General features: G+C 45.0%; 1 protein-coding gene across 7 annotated transcripts in view; it reads left to right on the forward strand.

Annotated features, from left to right (window-relative positions):
• Nucleotides 1-27287, forward strand: part of ZHX2 (zinc fingers and homeoboxes 2) — a 261988-nt gene that overhangs the window by 198830 nt on the left and 35871 nt on the right. For 4 of the 7 annotated variants that reach the window (XM_032760347.2, XM_058444622.1, XM_032760346.2 and 1 more), the window contains one exon: nt 2778-4054. The exons of 2 other annotated variants lie outside the window; for them this stretch is intronic. The gene's annotated coding sequence lies outside the window, so the exon portion shown is untranslated. Of the gene's footprint in view, nt 1-2177; nt 2291-2777; nt 4055-27287 lie in introns of those variants that run through there. One more of the 7 variants, XR_004370998.2, reaches the window with a different exon arrangement.

Consider the following 27287-nt stretch of genomic DNA (forward strand, 5'->3'; position numbering starts at 1 on the left):
GAGAGATCAGCTGTTAGTCTGATGGGCTTCCCTTTGTGGGTAACCCGACCTTTCACTCTGGCTGCCCTTAACATTTTTTCCTTCATTTCAACTTTGGTGAATCTGACAATTATGTGTCTTGGAGTTGCTCTTCTCGAGGAGTATCTTTGTGGTGTTCTCTGTATTTCCTGAATCTGAATGTTGGCCTGCCTTGCTAAATTGGGGAAGTTCTCCTGGATAATATCTTGCAGAGTGTTTTCCAACGTGGTTCCATTCTCCCCGTCATTTTCAGGTACACCAGTCAGACGTAGGTTTGGTCTTTTCACGTAGTCCCAAATTTCTTGGAGGCTTTGTTCGTTTCTTTTTATTCTTTTTTCTCTAAACTTCCCCTCTCGCTTCATTTCATTCATTTCATCGTCCATCAGCGATACCCTTTCTTCCAGTTGATTGCATTGGCTACCGAGGCTTCTGCAATCTTCGCGTAGTTCTCGACACTTGGCTTTCAGCTCCATTAGCTCCTTTAAGCCCTTCTCTCCATTGGTTATTCTAGTTATCCATTCTTCTAATATTTTTTCAAAGTTTTTAACTTCTTTGCTATTGTTTTGAATTTCCTCCCGTAGCTCAGAGTAGTTTGATCGTCTGAAGCCTTCTTCTCTCAACTCGTCAAAGTCATTCTCCATCCAGCTTTGTTCCGTTGCTGGTGAGGAACTGCGTTCCTTTGGAGGAGGAGAGGTGCTCTGCTTTTTAGAGTTTCCAGTTTTTCTGCTCTGTTTTTTCCCCATCTTTGTGGTTTTATCTACTTTTGGTCTTTGATGATGGTGATGTACAGATGGGTTTTTGGTGTGGATGTCCTTTCTGTTTGTTAGTTTTCCTTCTACCAGACAGGACCCTCAGCTGCAGGTCTGTTGGAGTTTGCTAGAGGTCCACTCCAGACCCTGTTTGGCTGGGTGTCAGCAGCGGTGGCTGCAGGACAGTGGATTTTCGTGAGACCACAAATTCAGCTGTCTGATAGTTCCTCTGGAAGTTTTGTCTCAGAGGAGTACCCAGCCGAGTGAGGTGTCAGTCTGTCCCTACTGGGGGGTGCCTCCCAGTTAGGCTGCTTGGGGGTCAGGGACCCACTTTAGGAGGCAGTCTGTCCGTTCTCAGATCTCCAGCTGCGTGCTGGGAGAACCACTACTCTCTTCAAAGCTGTCAGTCAGACAGGGACATTTAAGTCTGCAGAGGTTCCTGCTGAATTTTTGTTTGTCTGTGCCCTGCCCCCAGAGGTGGAGCCTACAGAGGCAGGCAGGCCTCCTTGAGCTGTGGTGGGCTCCACCCAGTTCGAGCTTCCTGGCTGCTTCGTTTACCTAAGCAAGCCTGGGCAATGGCGGGCGCCCCTCCCCCAGCCTCGCTGCCGCCTTGCAGTTTGATCTCAGACTGCTGTGCTAGCAATCAGCGAGACTCCGTGGGCATAGGACCCTCCGAGCCAGGTGCGGGACACAATCTCCTGGTGTGCCATTTTCCAGGCCCGTTGGAAAAGCACAGTATTAGGGTGGGACTGACCCAATTTTCCAGGTGCCGTCTGTTTCCCCTTTCTTTGACTAGGAAAGGGAACTCCCTGACCCCTTGAGCTTCCCGGGTGAGGCAATGCCTCGCCCTGCTTCGGCTCGCGCACAGTGTGCTGCACCAACTGTCCTGTACCCACTGCTTGGCACTCCCTAGTGAGATGAACCCGGTACCTCAAACAGAAATGCAGAAATCACCCGTCTTCTGTGTCGCTCAGGCTGGGTGGGAGCTGTAGACCGGAGCTGTTCCTATTCGGCCATCTTGGCTCCACCACTGTCCTTGGACTATTTTCATTACTTCCAAGGTTATAAGAATTAAACATTTCTTCCTACTGATTCTTAATAATTCTGTTTATTAAGTGCACAGACTCTAGAGATTACCTGGGTTTGAATCTTGGCTCTGCCACTTACTAGCTGTGTGATCTTGGGAAACTTATTAGGCCCCTATGTGTTCAGTTTCCTCAACTGTAAAATAAGAATAATAATAATATTTACACCTCTTAGTGTTCATATAAACATTAAATAAAAACACATTTACAGTGCCTCATCTTACCACTCTTCTATATCCTACCATTTGGAAAATCCACTCTTCTATATCCTACCATCTGGAAAATGGCCATCCTACCATTTGGAAAATCCTACCGTTTGGAAAAGGCTCCATCTGATAAAAACAGCAGAAGTATCTACAATACTTACCATGTTCCAGGCACTAGTCCAAATACTGTTGTGTACATCAACTCATGGCACCATCGCAGCAACTTTCTAAGGTGGGTGCTAGTGTCATCCCTGTTATACGGAAGCAAAAACAGCCCTAGAGCGATCAAGTCCTATAGGTACAGCCCTGCAGCCACTAAGGGGAGAAGTTAGGACCCAAATCCAGATTTGTCTGACTCCAGGGCCTTTTAGGAGCCACTGGGACTGGTTGACTTTCTAGGAATAATAAAAGGGTCTTGTAAGGATGAAAAGAATCACAGGCCACCACCTTCACTTGCCCAGAAAGTCACTCTGTTTTCAAAGGCCTGATTCTGAAGGCTCTTCGTGTTATGGTGGACTGTGCTCAGAAAACACACTCGTTTCTTTACAACAGGCCCCGTATGTGAAGGGCATGTGTCTCTCTTCCAAGCCCCAGGATGACTTTGGAAGGCCCCCACCCCAACCCAGGAGGGCCAGGAAGAAGCAAACCATGAAGCCTTCCCCTCAGGGAACAATGGTCATTTGCCTGACATCTTGATTCTGTGGTTTTGTGTCTTCTAGGGAAGTCTGTTAGAACTGCTGTGCCGATCAAGGGGATGCTCTGTCTTTGAAGAAAGAAGAGATGGTCCCTCCCCAGCCATGGGCCACCCTTGCCAGTGACTCCAAGTGGAACTACTTAGCTCGCGTGTGCCTGGAGGGTGCGGGAAGCCCAGTACTCTCAGACGCACCTCCCAGAGGACCGGTGGGAATTGTTCATAGTGCCAAAGTCCTACTACTGCGTTTTCAATGGGTCCTTGTACATAGTTTGCTCCTCTGCCCTAGCCCTCACCTCTTGCTATACTGGAACCGATTTGTACAATGTGGGAATTTTGTTACCTTTTTAATCAAGGGCAACTTCCTTTTCCAGCACTACCATTGTAAGGTTTTTTTCAGGAGGGAGGGCTAACCACCTTGCTTTTCTCTTTTCTCTTTTTCTTTTTTTTATTTTTGTTTTATTAATTTGGGGAAAGGGGTATTAGTATTAGTTCCATGATATCTACTGGATTTTAAGTAGGGAGACTTTATTTTTAAAGGTAGATTGAAATTTGGGAGATTTCTCGGCAGGAAGGGCTGAAATCCAGGCCCCCGTCTCAACTTGGAGAGAGGTGACAGATGGCAGATCTTCCAAATCAAATTCCTTTCCAGTTCTTCCCCTGGCTACCTTTTTGGGGGTCCCTGGCTTAGTCCCACGCAAGGCTTTCTGAACTGCCAAGAGGGGATCTGGCTTCTCAACTGCTTGGCCTCTTGGGCCAGGCTGTGCCCAGCCAGCCCTGGGAGAACTGGGTAGCAGGTGGCTGACTTCTTTAAGCACCTTTCTAAATACAAGCAGAAGAGGCTCCCGCCTCTGTTAGCATGATCAGTACTATTGTGACATTAAAACAACAACAGTAAGATCTTCCTATCTGGAGGGTACACAGGTGAATGGCTTTGGTTTTCATTTCTCTTCTTCACTGCCTTTTCTAGGTGTGGTATTTGACAAGATTTTAGCTCAAAGCCTCACCATGAATTGATTTTTTTTGTTTGTGTGTGTGTTTGTTTTGGGACAATTTTAGATATCTGAGTGCACTTTTTTTCAGTTAGTCCTAACTTTTAAAAGAAGGAAAACCAAGAGACATATCTGGTGTACATGTTGCAATATGAATTCTGGTTGCAATCCCTCCCCCTCCCACACTGCCCCCCATTTGAGTACACCGCACAAGTCAAACGCTAGGAAGTTTGAATGAAACCAATTTTTCTAACTTGTTGCTCATTTGTTGTAACTCAATAAAGCAAAGACTAAACATTTTTATAATCTTTTCCTCTACTTCGCCTTCTTTATTGTCGTCTGGCTCCCGAGGGCTTGGTGTAAGGGTTCTGACTTGGATACCTCCCGTTTCAAATTCATTTTCCATCTTGGAGGGATCTGACATCGCAAACTGGACTTTAAAAATGAGATGTAGGCCTGGCGCGGTGGCTCATGCTGTAATCCCAGCACTTTGGGAGGCCAAGGTGGGTGGATCACCTGAGCTCAGGAGTTCGAGACCAGCCTGGCCAACATAGTGAAACCACATTTCTACTAAAAATACAAAGATTAGCTGGGTGTGGTGGTGTGCACCTGTAGTCCCAGCTCCTCAGGAGGCTGGAGAATCGCTTGAACCCAGGAGGTGGAGGTTGCAGGGGGCCAAGATGGTACCACTGCACTCCAGCCTGGGCAGCAAGAGGGAAACTTTGTCCCCTCCCTCCCCGCCGAAAAAAAACCGGATGTAAGTGTTGTCGTAGGAATCTTCAGCAGATCTCTTTGACACAGAGAAGGAAGTTATAGGCCCTTCCTTCTCCCGGGTCTCACAAATAGATTCATAAAATAGTCAAGAGAAGAGCTTCAGAGTGGGAATGAGAAGCCCCTCTGTGCACAGGCTTGCCCTTGGATGACCTGAGCTAAGTCACTCCCCCTCCCTGGGCTGCTGGCACGTGGTAGCTAGGACACTGCCATTTCTCTGAGAAGGTAGCTTTTAAGTATCTCTGCCCTGGTGCGGTTTAAAGAGTCCCTCACTCTTCACACCTGACACTCGTCTAGACCAGTGGTTCTCAAACATGAGTAGGCACCAGCGTCACCTGGAAGGTTGGTTAGACTGTCTGATCGGCATGTCTGGGGTGGGAACTGAGAATGCGCATTGCTAACAAGTTCCTCACCTTGGGAACCTCTGGTCTAGATGCTTCATTTTTAGGGGAACTTACAGACTTTTGGCCAGTTTATCTAAACTTAGCATGTGTTTATTCTACAGATAAGGGGAAAGACCCACTTCCCAAAATACAGGAAACACTGAAAAATTCAAGATTCAAAAGGGCCTGGCCTTCTCTGGGGGATTCCCTCAGTCCCCCATCCTGTGGGCTCCCATGACACCCTCTCTGCACATAGCCCTCACCACACAGCTCTAGGATTCATTTGATCAGCTTGTCAATTCCCCCAAGCTGAGAGCAGGGGCCATAGATTTTCCATAACTTTACACCTCTCCAAAATCCCCCTAATTCTCTTTACCACTCAGCAAAGTTGAATGTAGACAGCGATTCAAAAATAAAATTAGGCCAGGTACAGTGGCTCACACCTGTAATCCCAGCACTTTGGGAGGCCGAGGCAGGCGGATCACTTGAGGCCAGGAGTTCAAGACCAGCCTGACCAACATGGTGAAACCCGTCTCTACTAAAAATACAAAAATTAGTTGGGTGTGGTGGTACGTACCTGTAATCCCAGCTACTCGGGCTGAGGCACAAGAATTGCTTGAACCCAGGAGGCAGAGGTTGCAGTGACCCAAGATCACTCCACTGCACTTCAGCCCGGGCAACAGAGCAAGACTCCATCTCAAAAATAAATAAATAAAAGTAAAAATCGTAGCTTCTTTTTTATTGAGCACTTATTATGGGTTAGGCTTTGCGCTGAGTGCCTTACATACATTTTCTTATTTTATCTTTACAACCCTGTGAGATAGGTGCCCCCATTTTGCAAATGAGGAAACTGAGGCTTAGTGAGGTTTTGTAACAAGCCCAAGATCATGCAGATACTAAGCGGTTGTCATGGGAGCCTACTGATTTTGCCTATTATGTGTCCCTTACCTGCTGCTTCCGGTAAAAAGCAGCCTCTTTTCTATGGGAACTGCCCTCCGCATTGCATGAGGCTGTGCTGTGACTATTGACAGACCTGCTCAAGCACGTGATCCAAGCCCAGCCAATCATAGTTCCCGTCCCCTGGCCCTAGTGATGGCATGTGGACCAAGCAGGGCCAACTGAGCCTCTTCTTGAGAGATGGCTGTAAAGAGAAAAACTCATTCTTTCTGCTTGGGTAGCTAAATTCAGAAGATGTGGGCCAGGCCAGGCACGGTGGCTCAAGCCTGTAATCCCAACACTTTGGGAGGCTGAGACGGGTGGATCACGAGGTCAGGAGATCAAGACCATCCTGGCTAACATGGTGAAACCCCGTCTCTACTAAAAAATACAAAAACAAAATTAGCCAGGCGGGGTGGCGGGCACCTGTAGTCCCAGCTACTCAGGAGGCTGAGGCGGGAGAGTGGTGTGAACACGGGAGGTGGAGCTTGCAGTGAGCCAAGATCGCGCCACTGCACTCCAACCTGGGCAACAGAGCGAGACTCCATCTCAAAAAAAAAAGAAACATGTGGGCCTGGGGCTGATTGTAGCTATTTTCTCTGCCATGGAGAGGATGTCTCTCTACAAAACATAAAAACTCAGCGAGAAAAGCAAATACTTGCTAGTATTACAGTTGTTGGAATATGGTATAGTAGATAAGTTGCTTGAACAAAGAAACACCAAAATGCAGTGTTTGAAACAAGATAGAAGTTTATTTCTGTCTCAGGCAACAGTCCAGGGTGGGCCATGAGGCAGTACTCCACAGAGCCATTCAGGGACCCAGGGTGCCAAGCACCCCTGCTGTCCTCAGCAGGCACCTTCCATCTCTAGATCAGAGCTGACTGCTTCAATTCCTCATCCACGTGGCCGAAATTCCACTTCTACATTCCAGCTCTTGAGAAACAGGAGAGCAAGAACTTCAGTTTCAAGGTCATGAAACAGAAACTGGTCACTTCGGTTCCTATCCTATTGGCCAAAACCTAGACGTGGTGACACCTCAATGGAAAGAAAGTTGGGGATGTAGGCTCTGGATAGGTGGCCAAGAACCAACAGAGAAGGGGCTCTGTATCTGAAAGGAAGAAGGGGAGAGTGGATATCAAGGATAGAGAAATCTCAGGTCAAGTTTACCTCCACCCTTCCCAGTTACATGAGCCCAGAATGAACTATTTATGTTTTCAGCTGGTTTACTAGGGTTTTTGGAACTTAAAACCAAAAATCATGACCAATATAGTCTTGAAGCCTCAGTCTCCCTGACTGGTGCTCCCAGGGGCTGCAGGGGCTGAATCACAGAGGGGAGGGTCCTGGAGTAGATAGAATGGAAGGACTGGCAGGTGAGTGCAAGATCACATCTAAAGAGGGCTTATTTGGAGGGTCAGACCCACTAGATGAGAAATGGGAGACAAAGAAAGAGGTCTTGGGCAAAGGGCCACAGGTCCACATTGAGTCAAAAGGATGGTAACAGGTGAGTTTCAGCCTTCTGCCATGAGTGAAGTGGGCCCAGGTATGTCTTTATTCCTCTTGAGTTCCAGTGACATCAAGAAGCAGAAGGTAAGGTGACTAAGTGCACAGGCTCGAGTCACGCTGCCTGAGGTCAAATCTCAGCTCTGCCACTTACTAGCTGTATGACCTTGGGCAAGTCACTTATTCGCTCTGTGTCTCAGTTCACTCACCTGTAAAGTGAGATAATGATTGTGTCTATTCATATCGTGGCAGTTACCATGAGTCAGTATAGGAAAAGCATTTAGAACAGTTCCTCATATCTATTAAATTCTCAGGGTTGCCATTGTTATTCCTGGGTGCATAATGCATGGATGGATTGACCCAAATTAAAATTATAGGGATTGGACAGACTCCCTCCCCCTTTTTATGAATATCAGCATCTAGCACAGTTGTGTTGTTGGAGAGTTCTTGTCCTTGACTAGAAGCCTTGCAATCCTGCAGCAGCCATTGACTGTGAGCTCCAGTTGCCTTGGAGATACCTTCCATCAATATCTATCCTCAGACCTCCCTCACCGCTTCCTCATTCTTTCTCAGTCCCCTGCACTCCTCCAGTCTGTGGCATAGGCAGGATGCAAGGATGCCTTCTCCCTAATGAACTCTGCTCAGTCCCTCCCGAAGCTCACACTCCAGATGCCACACTCCACCTGGTCCATTCTAAGAGCAACTGATCTCTCTGTTATGATCTCTGCTCAAGTGTCACCTGCCCTCCATGACCCCCTGTCTGCAGAGGTAGGACTAGGGTGAGTCAAGGAACACACCTAAGGGTGCAAAATTTAAGGCAGAAAGGTCATGCAGGTGACAAACCCTGCACTTGCAGAAGCCTGAAAGTGGGTGCCTGCCAAGATTTCTCATCCTAGGTGCCTTGTGTGCCTCACTCTAGCCCTGACCCTGCCTACCCATCATGCTTTTCTCTAACCATGCTTCATTATCTTCCGTCTTGCTTTTCACAACATGTCATCATGTATCTGTTTGTTTTTTGCCTTCTTCATCCCACTATATTGCAAGCTCCATGAGAGTAAGGACTGTATCTGTCTTGTTTCCTCACTGTATCCCCTGTGCCTAGCACTGCATCTGGCACAAAGTAGATGCTCCATAAATATTTGTTAGTGGATGGATGGGTGAATGGATGGATAATGGATGGGTAGATGATGGATAGATTATGAATAGACGGATGATGGATGGATGGATGGAAGGATGGATGGATGGATGGATGAAGACTGCCAGCTCTGCAGTCAAACAGCCTGAGTTTGAATCACAGCTCTACTGCTGACCAGTTAGGTGATCTTGTGGGAGTTACTTAGCTTTTGTTGGAGCCCTGGTTCCTCATCTGAGACCTGGAGATGATTATACTCACGTAATAGGTTTCGTGTGAGGTTTAACTGAGTGCATGGGAACAAAATACTCAACACACAGTAAGAGCTCGACAAATGCCCATTCCCCTCCCACCGCTCTAAGCAGGGAGTGGCATCAACCCAAGCAGTGTGATACCTGTGCCTTTCCATCCCTGGATAAAAGTTCGTGTGAGAAGGGCTGCCAGGAGGAAGTTGGATCCAAGTCTAGGAAATGATATTCCAGACATGTGCTTCTGGCATTGGAGACTTTGCCATATGTAGCCAACGCTGTCTTTAGCACCCCTCTACCCCCAAACTCTTCCCTAACCCGCAAACATTCCAAAGTTCCAAACTGCACTTTTCTTTAAAAAAAGTTAAAAGTGGCTGTGGCTAACTCGTCTCCCAGTTCCTGCCTGCACTGCCTTCCCTGCCTGTGCCCCCAGCACCCGGACCTTCCCCAGACCTCATCACCCACATACTGTCTTGTCCTCCCTCCCATTAGTGAACATTTCCAACACTCTCTCCCTTGACAGGTGGCTCCCTTCCCCTCCTGCCATTTACCACCCTTGCGCTTAAGCTTGCCACTCCAAGGCAATTTAAATAAATCTTTCAGGCAAGATAGTATGAGATGCTATCAAATGCTTGAAGGACCCAAAGAGAAAGCCTTGATAATTGGTGGGGATGAAAATACAATGGGAATGTGGGTGTGTTCTTTTAAACACCCAGCAAAATATGTCAAGATATCTTCCTCCACTGGAAATTATTCGAGTGGCAGAAACTAGGAAAGAGGTTCTTAGGGGGAATAGAGGGCAGGATTCTTGGTGAGGTGGAAGAGAGTGGTGGGGTGGAGCGACCATCTGCTGCTTCTGTCTGCCCTGTACCTCTTGCACTCCTTCTCATCCTTGAAGAGGTACTCCTATCTCCCTCCACTCATCTCATTCTTGGGGCTTCCCATCATGGTGACCCACTCTCCCATCTACAGCAGTGACCCACGGCACTCTAGTACCCTGTTCAGGGACAGGTACAGCACCATGCATAAGACCTAAACAGCACCAAGTCAGATACTGGGAGGAAGAGTTTCCTTTCCCATTTAGATGGTAAGTGTGATCACGTTAGCTTGGAACCACCAGTGGCCAAAGCCCCTGCCAGGGAGAGGAAGCCAGTCTTTAAGTAGAGAGAATGGGGCCAAAAACTCAAGAAAAGAGGCAAGGGAGCAATAAAGGATGGAGCAAGGGATGATGATGGTGGTGGTGATGACGGCAGTGGTGATGACAATGTTGATAATCGTGTGAATCCCTGGAGCCTGCCATTCTAAGGCCAACTCCTTGTCTTTCCAGTTTCATAAAAACCAACATATTTTCCTTTTTAGCTTAAGCTTCAAATCTTTTGAGTTGGGTTTCTGTCACCAGAAACTCAAAGAGTTCTGGTGGGTTAATGAAATTATGAGATAAAAATGAAAGGAAAGACAGCAATTGTAAATAGCCATGTTGGCTAGTGGCTTCAATATTGGATGGTGCGATTCTTAGTCCTTGCTATTCAAATGTGCTCCTGAATCAGCAGCATAGGTATCACCGGGAGCTTGTTAGAAATGCAGTATCTCTGGCCCGTACGCCAGACCTGTTGAATCAGATTCTGTAATTTGACAGGATCCCCAGATGATTCGTATGTTCAGTAAAGTTGAAGAAACCCAGCTCTGAAGACACTAAATGGCTCCTCCCCAACCTCCTCCAGCACACTGAGGGATGGGTGGCAAGTCTAATAATACATCACTGGCCTGTCTGCAGAGGGTAGACCCTAGGGCCTGGGAACAGGGAGGCAGAGGAAGAACAGGGCAGAAAGAGCATGGTCCACCGGCTGATGACACACTTGTCCTTCTAGGCCACCTGGTGCACAGCCACTTCCAGCCAACAGTGCTTGGAAAGGATAGCTCTCACTGGCCTGTCACAATGCAACCCAGAGAGAACCAGGAGTGATGTCAGCTCCCTCCTACTAATCCCTGAAAGCTCCTGTCTCCAACATCTCACAGCTGGACATATGTATAAAGCACAGCAGAAAAATTATCATTGCCCTGGGCAGGGGAAGGGGGTTGATCGATAAAAATGAATAAAAAATACTTCATGAGCACATCCCATGACATGATGCAAGTTGAGTATCCTGTAGAGTGTAGGAGGCATCCTGATCTTGACTTTGAAGAACTTAAAATCAGAGGGAGACCAAAATGCTCACCAGTAATTCTGAAACCCTCATCCATAACAAGCCCCCAAAGCACTACAGACTGCCTTAATCTGGATCCTTGCAGGAAAGAAATTGAACACTTACAATGGGTCAACTGGGAGTGGTTTATTAAAAAGGATTTTTATAAAGGTGTGAACAGGGTTTAGAAAAACTAACAAGCGAAGATGCAGAAAGCCTGGCTTGAAGGGGCAAGGGATGGACAAAAGATGGCAAATGCACACTAAGCTTGCCATCATACCCCACTCCACACCTACAGCAGATATTAATGATCAATCAAAGTACCTTCACCTGCTGGACTTGGTCAGGTCTTCATGACATTTAACACAATACTCCACCACAAATCTATTAACCTTGGAACATGAGATGAAATATGTGATGGATGCCATTGGTTGCCCAACTAATATCCATCCCCCATCCTTCCTTGCCAACAGAACCAAGATATTCCTCAGGCAGTGTCTTCATCTACTTGTGCTGCTATAAAGGAATAGTTGAGGCTGGGAAATTTCTAAAGAAAAGAGGTTTACTTGGCTCATGGTTCTGTAGACTGTACAAGAAACGTGGTGCTAGCATTTGCTTGGCTTCTGTGGGGGTCTCAGGTTGCTTCCACTCATGGTAAAAAGTGAAGGGGAGCTGACTGTGCAGAGATCACATGAAGAGAGAGGAAGTGAAGTGGGAAGGGATGTCAGGCTCTTTAACCAGCTCTCAAAGGAACTAATAGAGCAAGAACTCACCACAGGGATAGCACCAAGCCATTAATGGCGAGTCCACCTCCATGACCAAAACATCTCCCATTAGGCCCCACCTCCAACATTAGGGATCATATTTAAACATGAGATTTGGAGAGGTCAAACAAACCAAACTATAGCAGGCAGTAACATACCCATGCCCAGGTGAGAAACTCAATTTCCCACCTTCCCTTGCAGCTAGGTGTAGTTAATGAGAAATCACCAGAAGGCCACTGAATAGTTGGTGCTACTCTCCTTCTTTACATTTTCTTGTCTTGTATACATTTGGTGATCTTGAGACTGAGTCCTTTTTGACTTCAGAGTCCATGAACAAGTGCTGCAGCTTCCTGTTTCCAAATTTCTTGATATGTGAGAAAAATAAACCCCTATTTGTTTAACCCATCACTCAATGAATTTGTTTAACACATGCAATCAAATGCACTCATAATTAACACAAATCTATGTGCCATCCCTGGGCTAGATAGATATACATCCTTTCACTCATACATGCATTCATTTATCCCTATACTAACTACCATGGTAAGATAAGTCAGGCATAATACATTCCCTACACAAGGAAATTTGATCTATGTTTGAGGGATGAGTTTGACAAGTGGATAAATCAGAGGAAGGCACAAGAAGTATAAATAAAGGTATATACAATTTCAGAATTTTAAATAATAGGAATCCAACATGCAGTCTATAATGTGTAACAAAAGAAGAAACCATCAATTTTGAGCAACCAGTTGTGAAAAACAATCAAGTCACCCTGATTCAAATCTGGTAAGAAAAAACAGAAGTGCTTATCTACTTGGAAAGAACCTGAAAAATAGCCAAAGAATTACGCTATGAGTTTTTATGATGGGAAATCACAAAGTGATTTGAGATTTCTCTTTTTTTTGTTTGTTTTTCTTTTGTTTTGTTTAGTTTTTTTGAGATGGAGTCTCACTCTGTTGCCCAGTGGCATGATCTCGGCTCACTGCAACCTCCACCTCCCAGGTTCAAGCGATTCTCCTGTCTCAGCCTCCTGAGTAGCTGAGACTACAGGCACACACCACCACGCCTGGCTAATTTTTTTGTATTTTTAGTAGAGATGGGGCTTCACCATGTTGACCAGGCTGGTCTCAAACTCCTGACCTCAAGTGATCCGCCCTCCTCGACCTCCCAAAGTGCTGGGATTACAGGCGTGAGCCACCGTCCTCAGTCTGAGATTTCTCAAAATAGGTAAAATATCATTAAAAAAAAAGATGTAAACTGAAAAAACATATATTTGAGGTTCTTTAACTTGGACTTTGCTTCCCATAGCTAAGTTTGTGTCACAAACCTTAGAATCGGATTCTTCTCTCCAAATTTATTCTCCAGCTCCTCCTTACTCAACATCTCCTTCTTACTGGTCTGCTCATTTATCAATGAACATCCCTTAGGTTGATGCGGTTTCTCTTCTTAGAATGCTCATGCCTTCACCTTTTCTTGCCTAAATTTTACCTAATTCTTCCAGTTCTACCAGACCAAATAAAGGTAAATATGGGGTGACGGAGAAACTAGATTTAAGAAAGACATACATATTCCAACTGGCTCTCAGGGAACTCTGTTCCTCTGAATTCCTGGAGTAATTACCACTGATAGGATTTATTTAGTTCTAATCATATATGGGTTTAGTTGTTTAATCTTCTCTCTGTGTGAGGATCCTCCTGGTCAGAAGGTGTGCTGAACGTCAGTTTTCATCTATCCAGCATCCCTTCCCTCTCTCTTTTAGTAGCAATACACATACCCCTCCCCATTGGAGAAGTCCTCTAAGGCCCTGTTCTTTCCCTATTTCAACTAAACACTGCTGGTGTGGCAATTATGATTATCTGTGTGTCTGTCCACCATATGAGCCAAGGACCAGGTCTTTATCTTTATACGCTAACATTTAAAGCAAGCATACATTCAATCATGCGTTGTATACATACATCTGCACCAGCAATACTAGGAGTTTAATTAGACTAGGGAATGATAGTGAAGTAGAAGTCACTGGGGCTGCTGGCAAAAGAAATAATTCTTCAAAGTTTTGGTTAATAAAGAGCTTCAGAGTGTGGGATATGAGAAAACCCAGCAAGAATCCAAAGAGCATGAAGACATGCCATGGATTAAACATGGAAGCCTGTTGAATGTCCTTTCAGAAAGATGAAGGAAAAAATAAATTCTCTTTTAATCAGGTTTTGGCTTATTTGGACTGTGCCTCTATAACTGCTTCTAGGACTGGATCACGTGAGTCACAGCTTCAGTAGTGCTACACGAGCAAGTCATTGCAGTAAATGTGAAATGCAACTGGAAAACCAGCTGAAAACATATCCTGCTATCAATAGGATACACCTCATTACCCATTTCCATGGCCCATAATCATCCCCACTTTTGTCCATACTGTCATCTGTCCAGTAGAAATTCTTCTGAGGCCTGGAGTAGTCAGAAACACAGTTAAACAGTAGAGGACATGTGACTTTCCATCATCCCATGAACTATCCATGGCAAGGCCACCCCAGGATTCATGGGCTCTGAATTCTGGCCTCTGTTTTACCACTCATGGGTTCCATGACTCTGGACAAATCAGTCACTTCCCCTCATCGAGTCTCAGTTTCCTCATTTGAAAAATGAGAGGGTTTAGACCAGATGACCATGAACAGTTCGTTCTGACTCTGAAACTCTCTGGTGAAGGAGCCTGGACCAACACACCTCTGCAAAGTATCCAGGCTTCAGTTTCCTCCCTTTATCCTCAACCAAAGCCTTTGGGGGAGTTTTTAGGACAGCAGGGAGTTAAGTAAGCTTCTGGGCAATAGCACTAAATCTTTTGAGCAAAGATTGTCAGCAAGCCCCCCTGGGGAACTTTGAAGAATCATCTGTGTCCATAAACAGTGTTTAATTAAAAAGCAGTGTACAACAGAATGGAAAACTGAAAAGTAGGCTGTGGAGGAATATTTCTCCAAACCCAGAACATACCACTCTGTATCTCTCCTCAGACAAGCTACATCCACAATGGCATTTGTTTCAGCACACACACACACACACACACACACATGCTTTGTTTGGGGACATTTAGGTTTCCACCTGCTCTGGAAAGACAACTGCCCTTGCTCTGTGCCTGGACAGTCTTCTAGGCTCCCAGGACGCCATCTCCACCCAACAGAGGTGGGTGAACCTTCCAGGGTGAGCATGAGAACCAGGCTGAGAGCTGGGTTGGCCTTAGCAGGATAAATTTCTCTTCAAGGGATTTTTGAATCTATGTGTGTTCCAGAGGAAGTTTTACGTGGTGCTTCTGCCCCCCTTGTGTGCCAGCTCATCAGCATATTGTGTAAGAATGGCTAGGGCTCCAGGAAGACGCACTCCCATGGAACATTAAAACTTTGATCCCCTGCCTTGGGAAACTGCACAATTTTCCACATCAGAGGAACAAAGTTTGGACTTCGGCACTCTTCAAGACTGGATTCAGGAATCTGCCCAAAGACACATATCTAGTAAGTGTCAGAGCCAGGATTGAAACACAGATTTCTCTGAAACCAAAGCCCATACATTTAACCACAATATTCTAGCCACTCATCAAGTAGTTGTCATGGCTCAGAACTAATTACAACATTGGTAACAGCACAGGGGAGCACGTACATTCAAAATGGGCCGACATATTGGCATATGTGCCCCGGGTGTTATATCCCCTGAGGATTTCTTCAAACACTTCCAGGCCAGGAGAGTGGATAGTCTTCCTTTGTAGGAGTTTTTCTTTCATGTCTGTGGCCATGGAAGGCTGAGTAGGAATGAGAGGCATGGGCTGGAGACAGCCTTTCAAGGAGCCTTGAAGAGGAATAAAAACAGACTTTAAACAACGCGGGTATCAAATGACTTTAAAGATCAACTCCGGTTTACTCCTAAGAATGAAGGACCAGGAGACTAAATGAATTTGAAATCCACTTCATGACCTGTAAAACTTTGCTTTATGTGATTGCTTAATCCAACTGCCTCTCTAAACCAATTTTTCTATTTCTTCTCCTCATCCCTTGAAGAAAGTTGAAAAAGGTGATGGAATGCCCAGTCTCTGTCTCTGGCAGAATTCTTACACACTGTTTTATAATTATTCATCCATGTGACTATAAGGTAAAGATCTTAACTTATTTATATCTTCAACATCTAACACATCATAAGGCTCTTGATAAATATTAGGGGTGGGAAAGAAGGAAATTATTGACTGGAAGGATATAAATAAAACAAGGATTTATATAACTTGCATAAAATTAGCAACCAAGAGTAGTACATAAATTTAAGATTTTTCTTATATAAGAACCAAGAGTGATATGTAGTCTTGACTGGATCCTGGTTTGAACAGAACAATTGTAATTGCAAAAGACATTTAGAGGCCGGGTACAGTGGGTCACGCCTATAATCCCAGCACTTTGAGAGGCCAAGGCGGGCAGATAGCCTGAGGTCAGGAGTTCAAGACCAGCCTGGCCAACATGGTGAATCCTCGTCTCTACTAAAAATACAAAAATTTAGCCAGGCATGGTGGCGCGCGCCTGTAGTCCCAGTTATTCAGAAGGCCGAGGCAGGAGAATGGCTTGAAGCTGGGAAGTGGAGGTTGCAGTGAGCTGAGATCGCACCACTGCACTCCAGCCTGGGCGACAGAGAGAGACTGCATCTCAAAAAAAAAAAAAAAAAAGACAGTTGGACATTTGGAGGTCAATGGAGAAATTTGAATACAGATGAATCTTAGACAATATTAGGAAATTATTTTGAACTATTAGGTATGTTGATGGCACTGGAGTTGTGTAGGAAAATGTCCTCATTGATCCATAATGAAGGGATGAAACGTCATGAGAAATATACAATTTACCTTTAAATATTTAAAATATTTCAGAAAAAATGATGGGAGATTAGTAATGGTTAAATCTAGGTAATGAGTATACAGGTGTTTCTTACAGTATTCTCTGCTATTCTGTACACCTGAAAAATTTTCATAACACAAAATTCCAATAAAGAAGTTTTCTAACATAAACACAGTGCAATTATCAAATTCAGGAAATTATCGTTGCTGCAATTATCTTATGTACAGCCTATATTCCAGTTTTGCCAATTGTCTAGTACTGCCTTTATGCCAACTTTTTATTTCCAGGATCCAATTCTGAGTTACATTTTGCGTTTACTTGTCATGTTTCTCTGCTCTCTTCCAGTCTGAAACAGTCTCTTGGCCTATCTTTGTTTTTCATGGCCCTGACATTTTTAAAGAATAAGGCTCACTGTTTTGTAGAATGTCCCTTAATTTGCATTTACCTGGTTGTATCCTCAGGATTTGGTTCCCAAATACTACTGGACTTTTGCAGGAGTACTACATGTAGTGACCTTCTCTCTTTTTTTTTTTTTTTTTTTTTGAGACAGTTTTACTCTTGTTGCCCAGGCAGGAGTGCAGTGGCACAATCTCAGCTCACTGCAACCTCCTCCCCCTGGGTTCAAGCCATTGTCCTGCCTCATTCTCCTGAGTAGCTGGGATAACAGGCGCCTGCCACCATGTTGGCTAATTTTTGTATTTTTAGTAGAGATGGGGTCTCACCACGTCGGCCAGGCTGGTTTCGAACTCCTGACCTCAGGTGATCCACCCACCTCAGCCTCCCAAAGTGCTGGGATTACAGGCGTGAGCCACCACACCCAGCCTGTTGTGACCTTCTTAGTGCAACACGTCAGGAGGTACCACATGTCAGTTTGTCCTATTATTGATGATGTTGATCTTGGCTATTTGGTGGAAGTGGTTTCTGTCATATTTCTCCAACGTAAAGACACCTCTTTTTCTCCTCTGTAAATGATCAGTCATCTGTGGCAGAAGCTTTGAGACTGTATAAACATCCTGTTCCCCAACATTTCACCCAATGGTTTTGGCACCCACTGATGATGCTTGCCTGAATCGTTAGTACTTCGATGGCTACAGAACAGCGATTTTCTAGCTTGATCTTTCCTTCTACATATATTGGTTGGAAATGGGCCTTCCAAAGTGTTTGGGAATAAGATTTAACGAGCCTAAAATGTTTGGAGACGGTGGGATTGCCTGGTTGGATATGAAGATTATTTTTTACAAAAATGGCATCCTGCCATGCTCACTGTTTTATAACCTGCTCCTTTCATTTAATGAGACCTTTCCATTGTATAAACAGGCCATGATTTGTTTAACCAATCCCTTACAGGCAGACACACAGGTCTTTTTCCATTTTCTTGCTACTGTAATCTTTATTTATTCTTCTTTTCCCATTGAGCTGATTGTTTCCTTAGGATAAATTGGAGAGATAAATTTGGCTTCCAAGATCAAAGCCAAACCAGAAGGATTCAAGGCCTGCTTGAGTCATAGGCAGCAGTGTTGGACAGCCTGTTGTTTTTCCTTATCCATGCCTTATTCCTGCAGCCAGAATAAAGCTTGTTAGGAGACTGCCTCCCTGCCTGACTGAGCTGACTGTGTACCAAGCGTGAAAGCCAGGTTTCAACTAATGACTCACACCAATTATTGCCAACCAAAATGATGTAAGACTCCAGGTAGGCACATTGACATTTTCTAGACATGAAAGTTAGAGCCCACGTGGACCAATATCCTGTCTCCAAGAAGCCAGAAAGAAAAAAAAATATGAAGAATGGAAGGATTTAGAAGCCACTCCACCTAGGGATAGGGAAGGAGATGGCCTGGAGATGCTGCACATGGTTAGACAGAGCGATGGGGTAATACAAACACAAATTTTGAAGCCAGGTGATTCAAATCCTGTAATTTGGGGCAAGTGACTTAACCTCTTTGAGCCTTGGTTTTCTCGAGTGTAAAATGGGAAGATAATGCCTACATCATAGAGTTTTGAATTGGATAACAAGTATAACGTGGCCGGGAGCGGTGACTCACGCCTGTAATCCCAACACTTTGGGAAGCCAAGGTGAGTGGATCACCTGAGGTCAGGAGTTCGAGACCAGCCTGGCCAACATGGTGAAACCCCATCTCTACTAAAAGCACAAAAATTAGCCAGGCATGGTGGTGGGTGCCTGTAATCCCAGCTACTCGGGAGGCTGAGGCAGGAGAATCGCCTGAACCTGGGAGGTGGAGGTTGTAGTAAGCCAAGATGGTGCCACTGCACTCCAGCCTGGATGAAGAGTGAGACTCCGTCTAAATATATATATATATATATATTTTTATATTTTATTTATATATTATATATATATATTTTATATATATTATATATATGTATATAAAACGCACTGATATAGTGCTGAGCAGTTAAGAGTCCCAAGAGGAAATGTTATTCACCACAGGTGACTCGACTGAAGAGACTCCATTACAGGGACATCTTAGACGGTGTGGTAGAATTAAGAGAACAGGCAAGGGGTGCAGAGGCACCCAGAGACTAATGACAGTAGGAAGCCATTGTCATCTCTAGGGCTGAAGGAACGAGCAGAGGGAAGATGTTATCAGAACCCAGAAAGAGCGAGAGCCATAGAGAGAGGACCACTTAGCTGGAATTGTAGTTGTAGTTGCTGCTGGTGAAACAGCATCAAAGCAAAAAGAAAATGAAGAAATGCCCAGTGCTCTCTCCTTCTGCCCTCCAATCCCTTTCTAGGGCCTCCCAAGGCCAAGTTCATCCAGAAACCAGCTGACAAGGAATGCAGGGTGATGCAGACCCATCTAGATTCAGGTTCCTGTTTTAATTGGCATGGCATCAGGGACACTGACTGCCTTCAGCAGCACACACAGCAGAAACCAGTCATCCTCCAAGGCTGTGGCAGAATAGGGTCCCCAGAGAAGCTATAGCACAAGAAAGGCAAAAACCTAAATGGTTTCAAGTGGATTCCAGCCAGAAACACAGGTAAACAAGCCATCAATTCAGGGACACCAAAAGGCGTTAAAATTCATCTAAATTCATCTAACTCAGCCACTCTTGTTTTAGAGATGAGAGAAGACCAATTCAGCATGGGTAACTGATTTACCTAAGGTCATCTTCTACTTAGTTACAAATCCAGGACCAGAACTGAAATATTTTGATTCCACAACCAGCTTTTTTCCCTATAACCCTTAGTATTGCAACCATACATCAGAGTGAGTTGGTTTTTGCTAGAGCCATCAGTGCACTTGTTCCTAAAGCTGCTGAGCCAAAAAGGGTTAATTGTCCCTTGTAAACTTTGCCTGACATAAACTATAGGAAACCAGAGTAGACTTGTCTTTTGTTGGCTCAAGCAAGTAAGAGGTACAAACAGTCTACAGATCTCAAGGAATAACGAAGGACAAATCCTCCTCCAGTTTCAAGTTAAAATTAACAGCCCAAGTTCAAAGTGAAACTTGGTGAGGAGAAATGAAGCTGAGCATCCTTAAAGGTGGTGGTGGTTGCTTGTTGGTGTCATTGCTGGTCTGCTCATTTCATTTCTCTGTCACTGCAAATTGCAGCCAGGTTTCTTGACATTTATTGAGCACTTACCATACATTCAGCTCTGTGCTATATGCTAGGAATACCAAGATAAATAGGATTCCCAGCCTTGAAACATTTGTCTGCCTATTTCTTTATTCTCTCCCTCTCAACACATGTACATGCACACACACAAAGTCAACCCCAATAAGCACTTACATCTTTCTACTGATGATGGAAGCAGCCCTCAGCACCCAAGGATGATCACTGGCATGAGTTTGCATCACACCCAATTATTTTTACAGTGATTACCTGTAGAGATGAGCCTGTGTGTCTTCATTCTGCAGGGCATGGAGATTATCATTCCTTCCTCTCATTTCCCTTAGCGCTTTATATAGACCTGTGTTATCACATTTATCACCCTGTCTCCTCCATCAGAGTCCCCAAGGACAGAAGTCACATCCTAGTTATCTTGTAGCCCCAGTACCCTAGTGCACTGCTTGGCACATAGTAGGTGCTCAATACATGTTTATTGATTAACTGGTGAATGGATGAATTGTTGAATGAGTAGATTATAAAAACATGGATGGATGCGTGAATGATCAGATGAGTAGGTAGATGAGTGGATACATAGATGTTTAGGTGAGTCAATGTGTGGAAAATATTTGAGTGGATGGATAGTTGGACATTGGGTGCATGGATGGACGGATAAATGAATGGGTAGATAGGTGGATGTTTGGATGGATAAGTAAATGGACGGGTAGATAGGTGAGTTGTTGGTGAATGCATAGATGGATAAATGATTTTAAAGATATTTATCTGGTCGGGTGTGATGGCTCAAGCCTGTAATCCCAGCACTTTAGGAGGCTGAAGTGGGTGGATCACCCAAGGTCAGGAATTTGAGACCAGCCTAACCAACATGGTTGAAACCCTGTCTCTACTAAAAATACAAAAATTAGCTGGGCATGGTGGCACATGCCTGTAATCCCAGCTGAGGCACAAGAATCGCTTGAACCCAGGAGGCAGAGGTTGCAGTGAGCCGAGATTGTGCCACTGCACTCCAGCCTGGGCAACTTAGAATAACATCTACCCTGCCTACCCCCTAAAATAATGCCATCCTAAGTAAGAGGTTATAATAACTGCATAGTGTGGTGAGAAAAAAATATTAGGATCAAAAGCCCTGAGTCCTACCTTGGCCAAAATTTCCCTACCAATTTTGCCTCTTAGTAGCTGTGTATATAACAACTTGAACAAATTCTTTTTTTTTTTAATTATGCTTTAAGTTCTAGGGTACATGTGCACAACGTGCAGGTTTGTTACATATGTATACATGTGCCATGTTGGTTTGCTGCACCCATTAATTCATCATTTACATTAGGTATTTCTCCTAATGCTATCCCTCCCCCATCCCCCACCCCACAACGGGCCCCGATGTGTGATGTTCCCCACCCTGTGTCCAAGTGTTCTCATTGTTCAATTCCCACCTATGAGTGAGAACATGCGGTGTTTGGTTTTCTGTCCTTGTGACAGTTTGCTCAGAATGATGGTTTCCAGCTTTATCCATGTCCCTACAAAGGACATGAACTCATCCTTTTTTATGGCTGCATAGTATTCCATGGTGTATATGCGCCACATGTTCTTAATCCAGTCTATCATTGATGGACGTTTGGGTGGTTCCAAGTCTTTGCTATTGTGAATAGTGCCACAATAAATATATGTGTGCATGTGTCTTTATAGTAGCATGATTTGTAATCCTCTGGGCATATACCCAGTAATCGGATCTCTGGGTCAAATGGTATTTCTAGTTCTAGATCTTTGAGGAATCGCCACACTGTCTTCCACAATGGTTGAACTAGTTTACACTCTCACCAACAGTGTAAAAGCATCCCTATTTCTCCACATCCTCTCCAGCACCTGTTGTTTCCTGACTTTTTAATGATGGCCATTCTAACTGGCATGAGATGGTATCTCACTGTGGTTTTGATTTGCATTTCTCTGATGGCCAGTGATGATGAGCATTTTCTCATGTGTCTATTGGCTGCATAAATGTCTTCTTTTGAAAAGTGTCTGTTCATATCCTTTGCCCACTTTTTGATGGGGTTGTTTGATTTTTTCTTGTAAATTTGTTTAAGTAAATTGTAAATTTCTTATAAATTGTTAATTTCTTGTAAATTTGTAAAGTAAATTTGTAATTTGTAGATTCTGAATATTACCCATTTGTCAGATGGGTAGATTGCAAAAATTTTCTCCCATTCTGTAGGTTGCCTATTCACTCTGATGGCAGTTTCTTTTGCTGTGCAGAAGCTCTTTAGTTTAATTAGATCTCATTTGCTATTTTGGCTTTTGTTGCCATTGCTTTTGGTGTTTTAGTCATGAAGTCCTTGCCCATGCCTATGTCCTGAATGGTATCGCCTAGGATTTCTTCTAGGGTTTTTATGGTTTTAGGTCTAACATTTAAGTCTTTAATCTGTCTTGAATTAATTTTTGTATAAGGTGTAAGGAAGGGATCCAGTTTCAGCTTTCCACATGTGGCTAGCCAGTTTTCCCAGCACCATTTATTAAATAGGGAATCCTTTCCCCATTTCTTGCTTTTGTATAACTTGAACAAATTCTTAACCTCTGTGGGCTACCTTCTGTTCAGTTCTAAAATGAAGGTGATACAGTAGACACTACCCTAAAAAATCTGGTGGTTATTGTGATAATTAAATGAGATAATGTACTAATAGATGTGATAGTGCTTTGTCACAGCAAGCAATTATGGTGATGAGAATGGTGACAATGATGGATAATATAGGTGGTTGTCATCTGGCCAGTGTCCATAAGGTAGAAATATAGTGTCTTTCCCATTGAGCTTTGCCATTCTAGACCCAAATCCTCCAGTCTCAGCATTCCCAGTTCCCTAGACTAGAGATGGTCCCATCTACTGCAAACACTTCATCTTTCTCCTTCCCAGGATTCGGTCATTGTCTGCAGCAGCTGTGCCTGTGGGACCTGAGCCCGCTGTTACGAAGGAAAGCAGGGGGATGACTCAGAGAGGGTACATCGGAGCAGTGTGGGTGGAAAAGCCTTCACTGATGAGTTACTTTCTGAAGTACTCTTGTATTTATTTTCTTAGATATCTGAGAAACACATCTGCAGTGCCAAAACATTCATTCAATACTTACTTAATGAATGCCTTATTTGTGTCAAGCACTGTAATTGCTGGGGAAACATAATTGAATGATACTGGCTCCTACCCTCAATTGACCCTGCTGGTCTGTGCCCTCAGGAGGTTGTAGGCATTCCAGGACTTAGTCCAGTTACCCAGGGCCCAGCACAATGTCAGAACATGACAGGTGCTCAGTTCACTTCTGTTGAACTGATGGATGTTAGTCTAATGGGGGAAGCAGAGAAGTTATCAACAACTTTAGAGAAAACTGGGAAAACAGAGGGAGAGGGCACGTACTGCAAAACGGAGCTCACGATCAGCTCCCTAGGGGAGGTGGCACCTAGGCTGAGTTCTGAGACAAACAAGGATAAACCACAAGAAAAATTAGGTGGGAGGGGACAGAAGTTGGCAGAAAGCCATCTGATGCAAACTTAGCTTTTCCTGTCTTCTGGCTTTCTCTTCTACTTAACTTCCACCTGCCTCTCCCTGCACAGTGGATGAGGGTTTTGTTCTCCAATGGGAAGATAAGCTTCACTAAATACCACAGAAACATCACTGTGAAGCCTGCTCTGGTCTCCTGTATGGAGGGCAGGTGGGAAATGATGGTGGGCCTCCCTGCAGACTTGACAAGCCGAGAAGAAAGGGGGCATCAGATGCCGACAAGGAGCAGGGACCAGAGAGCAAGAGAAGGTGGAGAGACTGCGGACAGAAGCAGCTCCCATTCCTGCCCGCACTCTGTGACGAGCACAGGGCCAGGGGCAGAGTCCACAGAGTCCCAGAGACAGCCTCTCCTCTGGGCTCAGGTTAACATTGGACAAAGGCAGCGAGCCTTATGTGCCTAGGATTTCAGAGCAGGTGACGCAGCCACTCTTGGCACCTGGCGCCTGTAAATCAGCCTGGAGCTGGGCTCAGGGCCAACTGCATCTCTCCTGGAGCAGAGCATGTGCTCCTCTCTGCTCAGGACAAATCCAAACCCCTCAGTATAACATCAGTGGCCTCCACCTACCCTCCAGCTCCATCTCTACCCACTCCTCAGCCTTCATCTACACTTGCCTCCAGTTCCCCAAACACCCCATTTCTCTTCCTCCAGACCTCTGCATGGCTGTCCTCTCCACCTCAGACATTCCCCCAGCCCTGCTCCTTTATATGGCTGACCCCTGCTCCTCTTCTAGGTCTCAGCTTAGAAACCTCTGCTTCCAGAAGTGCCCATGATTCCACCTGCAGGTCCAAATGAGCTGCCTCTCCTTCAAGCTCCCATCGCATCCTCTGCCTCTTCAATGCCCCTCACACTGGATGTTAATTGCCTCAGTACGTGCCCCGTCCCCCACTAGGGCTCCCTCCGGGCAGAAGCCATGTCTTTTTCATCCTTACATCCCCAGCATCTAGCGCAGTGACAGGCCCGTGTGAATGTGCGAGGCTAAAGGAGCAAATGAATGTTCTCCCCCTTACGGGAGCCACTGAGGGATCAACTGATCAGGATAGAGAGGAATCAAGGCTGCACCTCAGTCTTTCTTTGGGGGCCGTACTTTCCCACCACCCCCGAGGTAGGTATCAGTCTGTGCACTTTACAGATGGGGAACCTGTGGCCCAGAGAGGCCAGGTATGCTGCCCGAGCATGCGCATTGGGAGATGGCAGAGACTGCTGGCCCCTGGGGCTGTCTGCCTCCAAGCTCAGCTCTATTCTTCCTGGCTCCTTTGCTCTCTTCCATCACAGGGCTCAGACTTCTGGGATCACTGAGTGGAGCCCGCTAGCCAGAGATTGGAACACACAGTTGCTGCTCAGAGCCCTCCAGTGACAGGTTACCACTCCACAAGGGACGCTTAGGGGCTGTCTGATCTGCCTCCTTAGTGTGGCATGAGATGCTCAATTCTCCCACAGCCCTCCACACACACATATATCTAAATCTGCACCCCATGGCTCTCGGGATGCCCGTGGTTACCAGTCCATGTCCATCAGGAAAACGGGATGGGGATGATGACAGAGAATTCCTTACAAGTATCAGGAGGGCTGAAGGAGCAAGTGGAGAAAAGTGGCATTGGCCAGAGACCATAAGCACCACTGATGCTGCTGCTAGGGGAGCGACTGTGACTTCTACATTCTTCCCCATTTCTGATATCATTGCATACAGGTGTCTTTATCTTATTTTATTTTAGATAAGGTCTGGCTCTGTTGCCCAGGCATGTACAGTGGCATGATCTCGGCTCACTGCAACCTCCTCCTCCAGGACTCAAGCAATCCTCCCACTTCAGCCCCACAAGTAGCTGGGACTACAGGCGCACACCACCACTCCCAGCTAATTTTTGTATTTTTTGTAGAGATGGGGTTTTATGTTGCCCAGACTGGTCTTGAACTCCTGAGCTCAAGTGATCCATCTGCCTTGGCCTCCCAAAGTGCTGGGATTACAGATGTGAGCCACCGCATCAACTCAGTGCCTTTCATTTGCAAAAATTAACTGGAACCCAACCGAGAAGGGAGTCTAGAAAATACAGCTTCTCAGTGGCAATGGTACAGAAAAAAGGATAAAAGGGCAGGTATGGAGCTGAACACCAACAGACAACAACTGATACAGCATTAGGGCCACTAGAGCTTAAGGTGATATCCCCAATAGGCCCTTGTTAATAAACATAAGCACCGTGGACCTTTGTCATGTTTTCTAGCTGTGCTGCACCTTTTGATAGTCTTCATACACTTGAGGCCTTCCTGTCTTCTATCCCAAATGGAGGCTATGATTTCACTTTGCCAGCCTCTCTTGCAGCTAGGAGTGGGCATCAGCTCCACAAATCAAGCACACAAGCAGGAGCTGCTGGAATGGAAATAAGCATGTGAGGAAAGAAGCACCATGCAACATCCGTGTTCTGGGAGGTGGCTGTGGCTGCAAAGCTGTGTTCTTGCTGGAGAAGGGGTGGTGGGGCTGGGGCAGCATTCACATCTCAGTCCCATTGAGTCCCTGGTGCACAAGTGGTCATGAGGGTACAACTATTCCATTTAATACTCAGTGGTGGCAGTTTCTTCATCAGATCAATTCTGCAGCAGAGTTATGGGTCTGATTCTCCAGCCTTCCCAGTGATTCTCTGAGTTACCCAAAAATCTTTTTAAACAAACATTAAAACTAAAGTATAATGTCCTTACAGAAAAGTAGGCACATCATGAGTATACAGCTCAATACATTTTCATACAATCATCACAGATGTCAATAAGCAGAACATTACCAGTACCCCAGATATGCACCCACAACTGGCCTCTTTCATAACTCTCTAAATGTAATCACTACTATAACTTCTAACGCCTTAGACTTATTTTGCCTATTCTTGAATTTTATATAAATGGAATCATGCAGTATACGGTATACTCTTTTACAGATGGCTTATTTCACTCAACATTATGTTTCTGCTACTTGCCAGTGTTGCTATCAGTGGCAGTACTTTGTTCATATTCATAACTGTATAGTATTCCACTGTATGAATAAGCTGCAATTTACCCATCCTATTGTTGTCAGACATTGGGTTATTTCTATTTAGCCTTATTACAAATAATGCTGCTATTTGCATTCTTATACATGTTCTTTTTGTACATTAGATTGCTGGACAGCCATGTGAGGGGAGGCAAAACTGGGGCTAATTCAGATTTTTTTTTTTTACTGTAAGTTCTGGGATACATGTGCAGAACATGCAGGTTTGTTACATAGGTATACATGTGCCATGGTGGTTTACTGCACCTATCAACCCATCATATAGGTTTTTAAGCTCCACATACATTAGGTATTTGTCCTAATGCTATCCCTCCCCTTGCCCCCCACACCCCGAAAGGCCCCGATGTGGGATGTTCCCCTCCTTGTGTCCATGTGTTCTTATTGTTCAACTCCCACGTATGAGTGAGAACATGCAGTGTTTGGTTTTCTGTTCCTGTGTTAGTTTGCTGAGAATGATGGCTTCCAGCTGCATCCATGTCCTTGCAAAGGACATGATCTCATTCTTTTTTATGGCTGCATAGTATTCTGTGTTGTGTATGTGCCACATTTTCTTTATCCAGTCTATTACTGATGGGCATTTGGGTTGGTTGCAAGTCTTTGCTATTGTAATTAGTGCTGCAATAAACATAT

This window comes from Hylobates moloch, unplaced genomic scaffold (genome assembly GCF_009828535.3).
Source record: "Hylobates moloch isolate HMO894 unplaced genomic scaffold, HMol_V3 SCAFFOLD_9, whole genome shotgun sequence".
NCBI classification, from domain to species: Eukaryota; Metazoa; Chordata; class Mammalia; order Primates; family Hylobatidae; genus Hylobates; species Hylobates moloch.